This window comes from Neofelis nebulosa, chromosome 3 (genome assembly GCF_028018385.1).
Source record: "Neofelis nebulosa isolate mNeoNeb1 chromosome 3, mNeoNeb1.pri, whole genome shotgun sequence".
NCBI classification, from domain to species: Eukaryota; Metazoa; Chordata; class Mammalia; order Carnivora; family Felidae; genus Neofelis; species Neofelis nebulosa.
In genome coordinates this window covers 76,026,232-76,041,230 of record NC_080784.1, presented here as the reverse complement: position 1 = coordinate 76,041,230, position 14,999 = coordinate 76,026,232, and the positions used below count along the sequence as shown (strand labels likewise).

The 14,999-nt window shown below is 39.8% G+C and overlaps 1 protein-coding gene and 2 pseudogenes across 9 annotated transcripts in view; 2 read left to right on the top strand and 1 right to left on the bottom strand.

Annotated features, from left to right (window-relative positions):
* Positions 1-14,999, top strand: part of ARFIP1 (ADP ribosylation factor interacting protein 1) — a 129,752-nt gene that overhangs the window by 33,340 nt on the left and 81,413 nt on the right. The gene's annotated exons all lie outside the window — the stretch shown is intronic.
* LOC131506258 (rho GDP-dissociation inhibitor 1-like) lies at positions 9,072-9,795 on the bottom strand (annotated as a pseudogene).
* LOC131506257 (large ribosomal subunit protein eL39-like) lies at positions 10,276-13,356 on the top strand (annotated as a pseudogene).

Sequence of the window (14,999 nt, the reverse complement as noted above, 5' to 3'; positions counted from 1 at the left end):
TAAAAAGGGAATAAAATGTGTTCACCTTTTTGTTCATGAATATAGGAATAAACCTAACCTCCTGTAGATACGTAGTTCTTCTGCATGAGGATGATTTTTGATCGTCTCCAAAGAAATAGAATCGTAATTGGGGGTGTGATATCCATATATTGGATTTAAATTTTTTTTTTAATTTATATCTCCGCATTCTTTCTTTTTTTTTTTTAACAATTTATTGTCAAGTTAGCTAACATATAGTATATACAGTGTGCTCCTGCTTCCTGGATAGATTCCCGTGATTCATCGCTTACATAAAACACCCAGTGCTCATCCCAACAGGTGCACTCCTCAATGCCCACCTCCCAGTTTCCACCTCTCCCCTTCCCCCTCTCCCCCCCACTCCCCTGCCCCTGTCAACCCCCAGTTTGTTCTGTGTATTTAAGAGTCTCTTATGGTTTGCCTCCTTTGTTTGAAACTATTTTTTCCCCTTCCCTTTCCCCATGGTCTTCTGTTAAGTTTCTCAAATTCCACGTATCAGCATTGTTCCTAAAGATTGAACTATATAATGTGTGTCCATACTTATTTTCTGACTTGGAAATAATTTGGTGCTGGCTGGAGCAGATTTGTACTGACCTGTAAGAGCTGTTTGTTAAATTTCCAAGAATTTTGTAAGCCAGCTGTTAAATACAGACATTATATAAAAATTAAGATTTATAAACTTAAAATATATATATTAAAAACAGTAAATACTTAAAACTTGTCAGTTCCTAAATATTTTACTATTATCTGTACTCTTGAGGTTATTTGTGTCTGTGGTATTTCTCTGGTAGAAATACTATATAATGATGTGTTACTGCACATCTCGTTCCATCTCTGGAATCAGTGAGGTCATGTTGGAAGCTTGAAATTGGCCATAGTGAGAGCATTGACACCCTGAAAATTAATGCAGAGAAGCCTCAATAAAATGGAGGTAGAGGCCAGAAAGGGGAGCTCTCATGCCCTACCACTCATCATCAATTGTAGACCCCAACAGGGAGAGAGTACCTTTCTGATAAGAACAACCTATACTTCACTACCCCAGCGGAACAAGAAAAGATTTTTCTTGTTGCCCAGCAATAGCCCAGCCAATGAGAGACTGTCACAACTCAGCCAATGAAAAGCCACTAAGACCCCCAGTTTATTTCAGTAGACTTTTTGTTTATAACAGCCCCTCCTAACTCCCCCCCCCCCACCTTTTTTCAGTAAAAGAATGTTCCTCTTCTTTGTTCTCTGGACTTGCCCATATTTTAGCTATGGTTTTGCTTGTAGCTTACATGTCCTGAATTGCAGTTCTCTACTATTCCTGAATAAATTCATTTTGCTGGTAAAGTAACTGGATCTTTTATTTTTAAGGTAGCATCATGGAAATGGGCAAACATCACAAATTAGGGCTTTTAAAAAATTATTTTTAATTTGGAGAACTGGTTATTAAACATTCACAAAGCACAGTATTGGAAGCATCTTTCTTTTATTCAGTTAATGCCTACTGTGGGGTAGGTACTCTTTATCAGTTGTTTGAATATATCTTTCCTTAAGTATTATTTAAGATGTATATATTTTCTTAATTTTATACATGAGAAATATAAGATTAACAAAGATCACAAAACAACTATATTGTAGATATGGTATTTTAACTTAAGTCTCTCATTTCAAAGTCCTTACCCTTCTCATTATATCATGCTGTTTTTCTGATGCTTTGGAATATGTTTTTAAAGAGGTAACATTTGAGCTGAGCCTTAAATTATGGGCAGGATTTTACTAGATTTGAAGATGAAAGAACATTTTAAACATTGGAAACCATTTGAGCAAATGTTTGCAGATTTCATTCCAGAAATGGCAGGTAGATTTATTGGTAGAGGCTCTTTAGAAGGGTAAAAGTTAAGTGCAATAAAGCCTGAAAAGTTGATTGGACCCTATTGTGGAGGACCTTGTCTTAGTCCATTCTGGCTGCTATAACAGAACAGACTAGGTGGCTTTTAAACCATGGAGATTTATTTTTCACAATTCTGGAGATTGGAAGTTCAAGATCAGGTGCCAGCAAAGTTGGGTTCTGGTGAAAGCCCTCTTCTAGGGAGCTCTCTTGGGCCTCTAAGAACACTAATTCCATCCATCCTTTCAAAGGACCTTCTAAAGGACTCACCTCCTAATATCACATTGGGTAATAGGATTTTAACATGTGAATTTGGGGAGTGGTGGATACAAACACTCAAGACCTTCGCAAACCTTAAATGACATGGATCTTAGAAGAGGCTCTAACTTTATTTCTAAAGGACATAATCCTCAAAGCCTTTTGTATAATTATTTTGAGTGTTTAATTTAAATTCAAATTCAAGTTTAATTTAAATTTAAATTCAAATTCAGTTTCAGTTTAAAGCATGAGTGAAGTACCGTGAATGGATTTTGTCCTGGAAGATGGCATGGAGTTTTTGGTGTTGAGCCCCTGCCAATTTATGTATTGGCTATTAATTTTCACTTCTATAATTAATGTTTTGTAAATGATGTTTCTAAAAGTAGGTCATTCTTTGTGGGTAAGTGAATAGATAATAGCTGGAATATTTATATATTTTTTTTTGGCAAATGACTATTCCTATTAACCTCATTTATGGCATAAAGTGGTATTAGTTTATCATACTTTTCATTTTCAGAACATTTGTTATAAACTAAAACAACACATGGTTTAACTGCTATAATTTTATCTGCTGCGTCTGTATCATTAACTATTTGTCCCTCCTCCCCCATCTCTTTTGCAGTGTTCTTTGCCTTTAAGTGTTCCATTGGATGCTCCTCTTCAGTTTCTCTTGTCACTCTTATCAATTCATGCCATCTACATTCCTGGATTGATAACTCCCAGATTTATGTCTTCATTCTGAGACTCTAGACCTGATTTTGAAATTTCTAATGTACTAGTGTACTTGGATAACCCCACAAACATCTTAAATTCAGAACATCTGCAACAGAACTCATTTTCTGACCTTCCCAAAGGCAAATAAACCTCCACTTTTCCCACGTTGTTGAGTGACATGGTGGTCTTTCGAACTGTCCAAACCACACATTGGGTATGGGTCAGGAGGAGGCATAGGTCATCCTAGATGTTTCTGCCTTTCTTATTTTCAGCAATCTCATCACTCTGTAAGTCTCTTCTGACTTTTAAATAACTCTCGAATCTACTTTTTTCCATTCCCATAACCTTAATTTAGATCATTATTATTTCTTAGAACTGTGAAATAGTGTCTTAAATAGTTTTCTGTGTGCAGTCTTTCCTACTTTCCCTTCAGTCTAACCTCCCACTAGATCAACAATAATTGATCAGGCTCTCCTGCTACTTTCTCCTTATCCCTTTCAAGATGAAGTCCAAGCTGTCTGGCATTATGAAGCCCATCATGATAGGCTGCTGCATACTTTTCTAGCCTCCTTATTATTATTACTTTAAAAACTTCTAATTTTGGTGTGCCTGGGTGGCTCAGTCTTCTAGTGTCTGATTCTTAATTTTGACTCAGGTCATGATCTCATCATCTCGTGATCTCATGGCTCTTGTAAGATCGAGCCCCATGTCAGACTTCACACTATCAGTGTAGATTCTCTCTTCTCTCTTTCTGCCCCTCTCCAACTCACGTGCACACATGCACTATCAATCTGTCTCTCAAACTAAATAAGTAAACACTAAAAAAATTCTAATTTTGATAAGATTTCATACTGAAAACTTAAACTCTTTACCCAGATTCACTAACTATTGTTTTGTCCCATTTGCTATAACATTTTTTCTCTTGGTATATACAACTTCTTTTTTGAACCATTTGAGAGTGATTTGCAGACGTCATGTGCCTTTCTTCCTAAGAACAACTTTCTCTTATATAACCTCAATATATTTATCAAAATTAGAAAATGTAATTAAAAAATAGATACTGTGTTATTGTTTAATCCACAGTTGTTCTGATAACATGCTCTACAGCTGTTTTTTCCCTTGTTTGTGAACCAATCCATATCGTACATCATACTTAGCTGTCATTTAAGACTCTTCTTATGTGCAACATTCATCTATTTTTGTTTCTTACGAGCTTAAGCTTTTTATTTTTTTTATTTTTTTATTTTTATTTTTTTTTTAACCTTTGTTTATTTTTGAGACAGAGAGAGACAGAGCATGAATGGGGGAGGGTCAGAGAGAGGGAGATACAGAATCTGAAACAGGCTCCAGGCTCCGAGCTGTCAGCACAGAGCCCGACGCGGGGCTCAAACTCACGGACCACGAGATCATGACCTGAGCCGAAGTCGGACGCTTAACCGACTGAGCCACCCAGGCGCCCCGAGCTTAAGCTTTTTAAATGTAGAGGACAGTTTTTGTACTATTTCCTTGATGTTTTAAAAAAAAAATTTAATGTTTATTTTTGAGAGAGAAAGTGAGCATGAGTGGGGGAGGGGCAGAGAGAAAGAGGGAGACAGAAGATCTGAAGCAGGCTCTGTGCTGACCGTGCAAAGCCCAGAGTGGGGCTTGAACCCACAAATTGTGAGATCATGACCTGAGCCGAAGTCCTATGCTCAACCGACTAAGCCACCCAGGCGCCCCTCCTTGATTTTTGATGTTTATTATTATTTCCTTCCTACTGCTTGCTTTGAATTTAATTCGCTCCTTTTTTTTATTTTCTTAAGGTGCAACCTTAGATCATTGGTTTAAGATCTTCTATTCAAATGTAAGCATGTAAAGCTACAATTGCTCTCTCTCTAAGCATTGATTTAGGAGCATCACACGAACATTGTTGTTTTTTCTTATGATTTCAGTTCAACATATTTTCTTTCATAATTTCTTCTTTGTCCCATTAATTACTTAGATGTGTTATTTAATTTCCAAATTTTGGCGAGGGGGCAGTTCATGGATATCTTATTATGATTGATTGTAAATTAATTCCCCTCTGTTCCGAGTACATACTCCGTGTGGTTTTAGTATTTTAAAATTTAATTTATTGAGGCTTGTTTATGCCCCCAAATATGATCTGTTTTGCTAAACATGTCATGTTCATGTGAAAATAATGTATATCCTGCCATTACTGAGTCTACTATTCTATAAATAGTAGACAAGGTGGCTGATAGTGTTCAGATCTTCTGTGTCTATGCAAATTTTCTTTGTCTAGTTCTTTTAATTGCTATGAGAGTAGTGGTAAAATCTCTAATTGTGATTATGGACTTGTATGTTTCTCCCTTTAATTCTGTCAGTGTTTGTTTCATTTATTTTGAAGCTCTGTTATTGAGTCCAACATACGCATTTCTGATTGTTATATATCCCTGATGAACTGATCCTTTTATCATTATGAGATGTCCCTCTTAGCTCTGGTAATGAAGAGAAGGCTTTCTTCATATCTGTTTTAGTCAGGTATTAATAAAGCTGCATTGACTTTGTAGGTCACCATCGTCTCCTGCTTAGATTATTCTGTTAGCCTCCTGATTGTTCTCTTTGCTTCTGCCTTTGCTCACTTTTGGTTTAATTCAACACAGCAGGAAAAGCGTGATCCTTTTTTGTTTTGTTTTGTTTTAAAATTTTTTTTAACGTTTATTTTATTTTTGAGACAGAGAGAGACAGAGCATGAACGGGGGAGGGTCAGAGAGAGAGGGAGACACAGAATCTGAAACAGGCTCCGGGCTCTGAGCTGTCAGCACAGAGCCCGACGCGGGGCTCAAACTCACGGACCGCGAGATCATGACCTGAGCCGAAGTCGGCCGCTTAACCGACTGAGCCACCCAGGCGCCCCAAGCGTGATCCTTTTAAAACACAAGTCAGATCGTTTCATTCTTACGTTCAGAACCCTAAAGTGGCTTCTTATTTCACTGAAAATAAAATCCAAAGTTCTTATGATGGTCTCTAAAGCCACACATGTTCTTGCCACTGGCTGCCTCTTGACATTTCCTGCTCTTCTTCCCTTGCCCTCCCTCAAGCCACACGGCCTTCTTGTCTTTGCTTGAAAAGCTGAGCTGCTTCTCACTGTCTCGTCTTTGTATTTACTACTCCCTCTGTCTGGAATGCTTTACTCTGAGATATTTGTATGGCTTACTTCCTCACTTTATTCAGGTCTTAACAAAAATATTAAAACTTCTGAAGTTTTCCCTGATATATGTGCACATATACATGCCCATTAGCACTTATAACTGTATGACATGTATATTTATTTGTTTTTTCACCTAACTAGAATGTAAGGTTTATGAGGGTGGAGAGTCTTGTCTGTTTTATTCACCATTTCTGTCCTGTGTCCCGTGTCCTGTTTGAAATTGTACCTGCACATTAGAGAGCTCAATAAGTTAGTTGAACCTGTGAGTATATGAATGAGTAATCACCATTCTAACCAATTTGCTTTACTTGCGGTTTCTAGACTATACCAGCTTCTTTTCCACTATGCTCCTATTATTCCATCTATTTAGAATCTTTTCTTTACTCTGTTACCCCACAAGATCCAGCTTAGATACCACTTCTGATTCCCTCTTGGTGTTCACCACATTGTTAAGTGCTTCCTTCTGGTGTTCACCACATTGTATTATAATTATTTCCTAAATACACAATACACTTTAAATTTCTGTACGCCCAAGACCTTATTTCTATTTTTATTTTATCCCTTGCACATTGCCTAGAAGATAGTAAATACTTGTTGAATCACCAGCTGTTTCTAGGAGGAAGAGGAGTAAGAACTTTCTTACAGCTTAAAAAAGTGATGACTATTTAGATAGCTAGATCTTAGTCATGAAGATTGGATTAGAAACCAAAGAACCTAGTGTCTCTTATTTGCAAGAAGCAGACCCTTAACTCCAGCAGCCACAAATAATCCAGCTGTATTGTAAGAATGTAGTAGTAGTGAGGAAAATAGGAATCTCAAAAGAATCTAAGATGACAAGAACATTCAGGATGCCAGTGGAAAAAGGAATGTCTTTTCAAGAGATGGTGCTGGGAAAACTAGATTATCCACATGCAAAAGAATGAAGGTGGACACTTATACACAGAGTAGCTCAAAATGGATCAAAGATCTAAATGTAAGACCTAAAACCATATAACTCTTAAAAAGAAAACCTTCATGACATTGGATTTGGCAAATATTTCCTGAATACGGTAGCAGAAGCACTGGAAACAAAAGTAAAAATAGACAAATTGAGTACATCAAAACTGGAAATGTCTACGCATCAAAGGATACAATGAACAGAGTGGAAAGGTGGCCTATGGAGTGGGAGAAAATATTGGCAAACCATATATCTGATGTGGTTAATAACAGAATATAGAAAGAACTCCTGGAACTCAACAATAAAAACACACCCCAATTAAAAAACTGAGCAAAGGACTTAAATAGACATTTCTCCAAACATGATATGCACATGGCCAACAAGCATCTGAAAAGGTGCTTGATAGCACTAATCAGAGAAATGTAAGTCAAAACCACAATGAGGTGTTGCCTCTTAGTTATTAGGATAGTTACAACCAAAAAACTAGTAAATAGTGCTGGTGAATATATGAAGTAATTGGAACTTTTGTGTACCGTTGGCGGGAATATAAAATGACACAACTATTACGGAAAACAGTATGCTGTTTCTTCCAGAATTTAAACATAGAATTACCATATGATCTAGTAATCCCACTTCTGGGTATATTTCCAAAAGAATTGAAAACAGAACCTTGAAGAGATACCTACATACCCGTGTTTATAGACTCATTATTCACAATAGCTAAGAGGTAGAAGCAACCTAAGCGTCCATTGTTGAATGAATGGATAAATAAAATGTGGTGTATACATACAATGGGATATTCATCTTTAAAAAGGAAAAATTCTGGTGCATGTTACAATCTAGATGAATCTTGACATTGTGCTAAGTGAAATAGGCCAGTCACAAAGTCAAATACTATATGATTTCATTGATATGAGGTATCCAGAGTAGTCACATTCACAGAAACAGAAAGTAGGATGATACTTGCCAAGGGCTTGGGGAGAGGGGAATGGAGAGTTATTGTTTAATGTGTGTAGAGTTTCAGTTTTGTAAGATGAAGAAGTTCTGGAGATTGGTTGTACAACAGTGTAAATACATTTAATAGTCCTGAACTATACACTTAGAAATGGTTAAGATGGTAAATTTTATGGTATGTGTTTTTATCACAATTCTGTCTATCTATCTATGTGTCTATTTATATATGTATGTATGTATTTATTTATTTTCCTTTGGGGGAGTTTATTTCCTGGTTAGAAAAGGAGCAGGGTCAGGTTCTTGGGCATTCTAGGCTCAGGCCTGACAGGGGAGGTAAGGGGAGGGGGAGGCACAGGGGTGGGCTCCCACTGTGTCCACTTGGTCCCACAGTTGTCCTGGCTGGATCCGGAGAGGGCATGTCAGGGACGGTGGCACCAAGCCTGGGGGCAGAGGTGGCAGGCCAGGGGGCCCAGAGGATGGCACATATGGAGACACTGACAGGCCAGGCACACGACTCCAGGCTGGCAGGCCCAGGCAGGATAAGTAAGGCTCAGCCACTGACCTTGTCCAGAGGGGGGCTGTCTGCTGGGACCATGGGCTCCAGCACTGCCCGCTGGGACAGAGAAAGCAGGGGCGTCAGGACACCTGGCCTCCTAGGTTAGAATGGAGACTACTTCAGTTATGGCAGTTTGGCTTTCCCCAAGCCCCTGGAGCCGTCCCCACAGCCCTGGCTCAGGGAGGGGGCTGGCTAATCCCGGCAGGCAGGAGAGCAACAGCAGCACGTCCCACACACCTCCCCAGGGCCTCAGGAATTGCCGATGGGGCTGGGACGGGGGAGATCACGTGCTCATGCAGACATAGGAGGTTAGAGGTTAGTGACGGCCCCCACAGCACATGTTCTACATGTTAAGGCATCATGGTTAGATGGTTACTAACAGTGTTGGATTAATTGACTGGACACAGGTGAAAGCTGGAAGGTGGCTGGCCCCCAGGAAGCCTCCAGTTATGCACCCCACCCCATTCCCACCCTGGAAGAAGAGAAAGAACAGGATTCAGGGCAACTGCAAAGGCCCACAAGGATCTGAGCACCCCATGAGATTCCCTTGGAAAAGCCGGGACCTCAGATCAGGCTAGGACAGGTAGGGGAACCTGAAGAGGTATGGAAGGGAAGGTGGAGACCTGGGCTGGAGGCTCCCTCTCTCCTCTACCCCCCCAGCACAGGCAGAAGCAGCAAGGCGAGACCACCAAGGAGACTTGCATTCCTTTTTGATGGTAAGGTTCCACTCCCAAGACAGGTAGTCAGTCTTATCGTCGTCTGTGAAGCAAGACTTGATGTTGTAGCTGTCATGAGCCAGCATATCCTTGGGCGCCTCCTCCATGGAGGTCAGAAGCTCATACTCCTCTGCCTGGGGACCATAGCTTTCCATCAGGTACCAGGTGGTCGATGTTGTCAATCTTGACACCTTTCCTGTATGTGTGCTGGATGTATTTCATGCCGGACACAGTCTCCCAGTTAACGTCTGGTATTCCATCCCCTCCTTCGGCACAAAGGACTGCTTCTTGAAGCTCTCCAGATCACTTATCAGGTCCAGCTCCAGAAGACCCAGGGCTGTACTGCACACCAGGATCAGGCGGGTCACAGCAACACTGGGGATTTTGGGGTCAGCAGACACAGCTACGTGGCCCAACAGGGCCTCCTTGTACTTGCGCAGACTCTCGTCATCCTTGTCCAGCTCCTGGATCTCCTGGATGCCCTTCTGGGTGGGGGGGCTTATGGTTGACCACGTGTTCATCCTCCTCATTTTCAGCCGCAGTCTGTGCTAGCCACTGAGCTATGGGTTCCTGCTCAGCCATGCTCACACCTAGCTGACTCGGACACTGGAGGCTTGACCACGCTGCTCTCATGCTCCCTCCTGCACAGAATCCACCACAATTTTAAAAAAAGAATCTAAGAACAGAAGATTTTCATAAGGTCATACTTCAGAAAGGAAGAAGTGGACACAGATAACATTGTCAATAAACTTTGACAAGCTTGATTAACACTTGTGAGCTAGAGTTTGGGAATGTTTAAGCTGTGACCTGTCATCTGCATAATTCTCCTCTTTGCTTTGCTTTTCCACTCATTTGTCTTCCAATACCCCCATTGACTAATTCTCTCAGCATCCCTTACTTACCCTTCAGAAAGAGTCTGATTAGCTCAGGACATTTCTCTTTCCTCTATTGGGCAATACTTTTCTAACCGGCCCTTCTATTAGCTTGTGACCTGTGGATCAGCCAGCCTGTGTCAGGGGCTCTTCTTTGTTTCAATTACTGGGCACGCCTTAATTAGGGACTATGAAAGAAACAGTTTCTCTTAGTAGAGACCAGTGAATTTCTGTAAATTTATGCATAAAGTAGCCAGATATCCCCTAAACAAGACATTTCAAGTTCTTTTAAAATAGATACTATTTTCGGGCACCTGGGTGGCTCAATCTGTGAAGCAAGTCTGACTTCAGCTTAGGTCATGATCTTGCAGTTTGTGAGTTCCAGCTCTGCATTGGGCTGTCTGCTGTCAGCACAGATCCCACTTCAGATCCTCTGTTCCCCTTTCTCTCTGCCCTGCGCCCTGCTCACGCTCTCTGACAGGTGTCTGTCTCTCTGACAGACAGCTGTCTGTCTGTCTCTCTCAAAAATAAATAAAATACTTAAAAAAAAAAAAAAAGAATAGGTACTACCTTAGTAATAAGGAGCTGTCTCCTTTTCTCCACCATCATGGTGCAGCTGACCGTTTCTCACCAGGTCTTCTCACAAGACTTTCAGGAACAGACAATTCCTTGCCAAGAAATAAAAGCAGAATTGTCCCATCTGCCTGTGGATTCAGATGAAAACTGGTAATAAAATCAGGTACAACTCCAAACGGTGGCATTGGAGAAGAACCAAGCTGGGTCTATATATATAAGGGATCGCATGTGAGATGGCACACATATTTATGCTGCCTGAAGGTCATGTGTTCTGTCCCATCCTTCTGTAAACCTCCCTACTACCTGAACAGCAGATGTTTTATCAGGGAAATGATTTTTCTCTGTTACTATGCTTCTATACCGTAGGTTGGTTCAGTTATAAATGTGTGAGACCTTTTGATTGAAAAAAAAATAGAATAGTAATAAGGAGGATATAGTGGATGCTGTGGTGCATAGCCCGTTTACTCCTTTGGAACTAAAGCCCTCATTCCAAGAGTATTGCTTGCTGAGGGCTCATAGCTGAGTCTTCCCAGGAATTGCCTCTGCCAATGACAGTTGCCTTGTCCATGGTTATACCCCTAGAGGATAGCCTGCACCTAATGATCACTGGTAGAGATGTGGGGGTACAAGGGCCTGGCCGCCTTGCCTTAATTTGGACAACTGTAAAGAGCCATCTCAGCTTCAGCGCTCCCTATGGTATTGGCCAACACATATAATGTTACGATAACATTGCTATTTTATCCAGTCTTACTGGCCTCTACTGAAGTACTTTACTGGAGATCTCTCCAGTACTTGTCTGAATGCAAACTTCTCTTTCACATCTATTTCAGAGACTCTTTCCCTTGGAATCCCCTCTAAAGTGGAGGAGTTTTGTTTTCCCTTTTTAAACTTTTGGAATCTTCTCTAATTTATTTTTCCCTTTACTTGCAAGCCTTAAGTAAGATTTAGTTTTACTGATTCCTCACTTGTTTGAAATCTGTGATAAGATGAGCTCTGAAATAAGACTTTTTAAAAAAATCAGTATTTGGGGGGGCGGCACCTAGGTGGCACAGTCAGTTGAGCCTCTCTTGATTTGGGCTCAGGTCATGATGCCAGGGTCATGGGATTGAGCCCCATATTGGGCTCCGTGCAGAGCATGGATCCTGCTTGGGATTTTGTCTCTATCTCTAAAATAAAATAATTAAAAATAAATTTAAAAATCAGTAGTTTTTATAATATATTTAGGAATGCAAGGAAATAAGTTTTTTGGTAAATGTTTTAACATTTAATTAAATGATTAAATGTGTAAGGATTTTGCATTATTTTGAAAGTTCTTTTTTCATTGGCCTAACCAAATAGTATTTCAGTTTGACATTTTAGTCTTTCATTATAACTGTCTCAAAATAATTAAAGTGCACTAATTTTGAAATATTGATAATTAACTTTTTTTTCTATTCCACACGTTTCCCCCTGGTTTGTTTTACTACAGTGATATCCACAAGAAGTAACAAATGTGTTATTCTGTACTCCTTGGGTGGGACAAAGGAGAGAGTGGATGTGGAGCACAAATGCATAATGATTATTTTAACACCTTCCCAACTACAAATCTGACTTTTGGTGTAACTCATGGCACTCCTTGCTGTTCAATAAACATTTATTGAGAACCTTTTGCTTGCCAAATCCTGGGCTAATCTCTGAGCACACAGATATGGCTAAGAGTGTCTCCATCCTCAAGGACCTTACTTTATTCACTCAGATCTTTGTTCTTTTGCCCTAGGAATACAAACAGGGATACAAGGATGTAGAGATAGTCCATTTTTGTGCCAGATAGTATAAACATTATTAGGTATAAGATTTATCGTGATAAAAAGGTTTGTATAACGAGTAGAATGTAACATAAATGAGGATCTACGGGAAGCAGAACATTTCTGGAGCTGCCAAGAAATAGAGATTTGGCCTAGAATGACCCTAGGATTTATGTTATCCGTAACTATTCCGGTAGGTTTGGTATTAGAGGGTCCTAAAGAAAGAGGGGCACATGCTTACTGTTCTAGGTATTTATTAAAGAGTCTAGTTGGGCTCCCAAACTAAATCAGTGGTGCTTTTTCCCAGAGCAGTGACTACCTTATTTGTTTTTTATATTCTCTAGAATTTAGTAAGAATGCCTTACACATAACAAGCCTTCACTAAATGTTGGGTAAATTTGTCTACACCAGTGTTTTTCAAAGTGTGGCTTGGAGGCCCTAGAGGTCCCCAGGAATATTCCAGGGAGTCTACAAGGTAAAACTTTGAAACATTACTGAGAAGACATTTGAATTGTTTGCATTTTTCGTTGTTGTGTCGTTTGCACTGATGGTGCACAAGAATAGGTAAATAAAACTGCTGGTGTCTTAGCAGGAATCAAGGTGGTTGTCCCAAGCTGTAGGAGTAGTCATATTCTAGACCATTATGTACTTGCATTTAAAACAAATTACCAGGGCACCTAGGTGGCTCAGTCAGTTAAGCGTCCGACTTTGGCGCAGGTCATGATCTCACGGCTTGTGAGTTCGAGCCCCATGTTGGGCTCTGTGCTGACAGCTCAGAGCCTGGAGCATCTTCAGATTCTGTGTTTCTCTCTGTGTCTCTCTGCCCCTCCCCTACTGACACTCTGTCTCTCAAAAATAAATAAACATTAAAAAAAAATTTTTTTTTAATTACCAGCTTCACTTAAGAATGTCTTTAGGGGTGCCTGGGTGGCGCAGTCAGTTAAGCGTCCGACTTCAGCCAGGTCACGATCTCGCGGTCCGTGAGTTCGAGCCCCGCGTCGGGCTCTGGGCTGATGGCTCGGAGCCTGGAGCCTGTTTCCGATTCTGTGTCTCCCTCTCTCTCTGCCCCTCCACCGTTCATGCTCTGTCTCTCTCTGTCCCAAAAATAAATAAAAAACGTTGAAAAAAAAATTAAAAAAAAAAAAAGAATGTCTTTAGTGAAGCAGTAAAAGTTTTCAATCTTATTAAGCCTTTTTAACATTCTGTGGGACAAAATGGGAAGTATGTATAAAGCACTCTTGCTGCATGACAGGGGTAGCTGAACTAACTGCAGAAGCAAACTGTGGCTATATTCAGACTTGGTTATTTAGGAGACATACTTTTGGAAAACCTGTTACTGTAAGTAAAATAATGGACATTATTTTTTGCCAGAGGTCAAATTCAAGTTTTCCAGCAAAAATTAGAATTTTGGAAAATTTGAATCCAAAGACTGTTTTTGATAAAAATCAGATATAAAAGTAGGACTTTTTATTATATAAGGAACTGTGTCAATATTTGGATGATATGTGTAAGTCATCAAACCAATGTTTTCTAAATGACCAATGCATGATGTTACCAAATCATGCATATGTGAAAGACACATTCAAAGTACAGGGTAGACCGATGGATTTTAATGCTATAGATTATGAAAGATGTTCATCATTATGGTATCATGCTTTTATATTCCACATTGTGTTAACTTTTAAGACAGGACCACTTGCTGGGGCGCCTGGGTGGCTCAGTCGGTTAAGCATCTGACCTTGGCTCAGGTCATGATCTCACGGCTTGTGGATTGGAGCCCCGCATTGGGCTCTGTGCTGATAGCTCGGAGCCTGGAGCCTACTTTGGATTCTGTGTCTCCCTCTGTCTCTGCCCCTCCCCTGCTCTCACTTTGTCTCTCTTTTTCTCTCCCTCTCTCTCAAAATAAATAAACATAATAATAAAAATTTTTTTAAAAAAATTGACCCTTGTCAAGTTTTGATATAGTATCAAAAAAGTATATCCACAATTATTTGAAAAGACAGTAGCCACATAAGCCATGTTTTCTTCATATACTTCTACCAAAACAACATATTGCAACAGATTGAATGTGGGAATAGATAGAAGAGTCCAGCTGTCTTCTCATAAAGGCAGAACAATTCAGAAATTTGCAAAACCATGTAACAGTGCTACTGTTCTAAGTTTTTGTTGCTTTAAGTATAATTATTTTCATATTAAGAATTTATGTTAACATGTGTATATAATTATTACTTTTTTTTTTTTTTTTTTTAGAGAGAGAAAGAGTGCAAGCTGGGGAGAGGGGTAGAGGGAGAGAAAGAGAGAGGGAGAGAGAATTCTAAGCAGGCTCCATCTTAGCACAGAGCCTAATGCAGGGCTCAGTCCCACAATGCCAGGATCATGACCTGAGCTGAAATCAGGATTTGGATGCTCAACCAACTGAGCCATCCAGGCACCCCTGTATTATTACTTTAAAATGGATTAATAATTAGCTTTTTTAATTTACAGCATTACTTTCTAATACAGTAAACATTGATAGATATAACCCATATAAATAAAAGCTTTTGGGGATACTTAA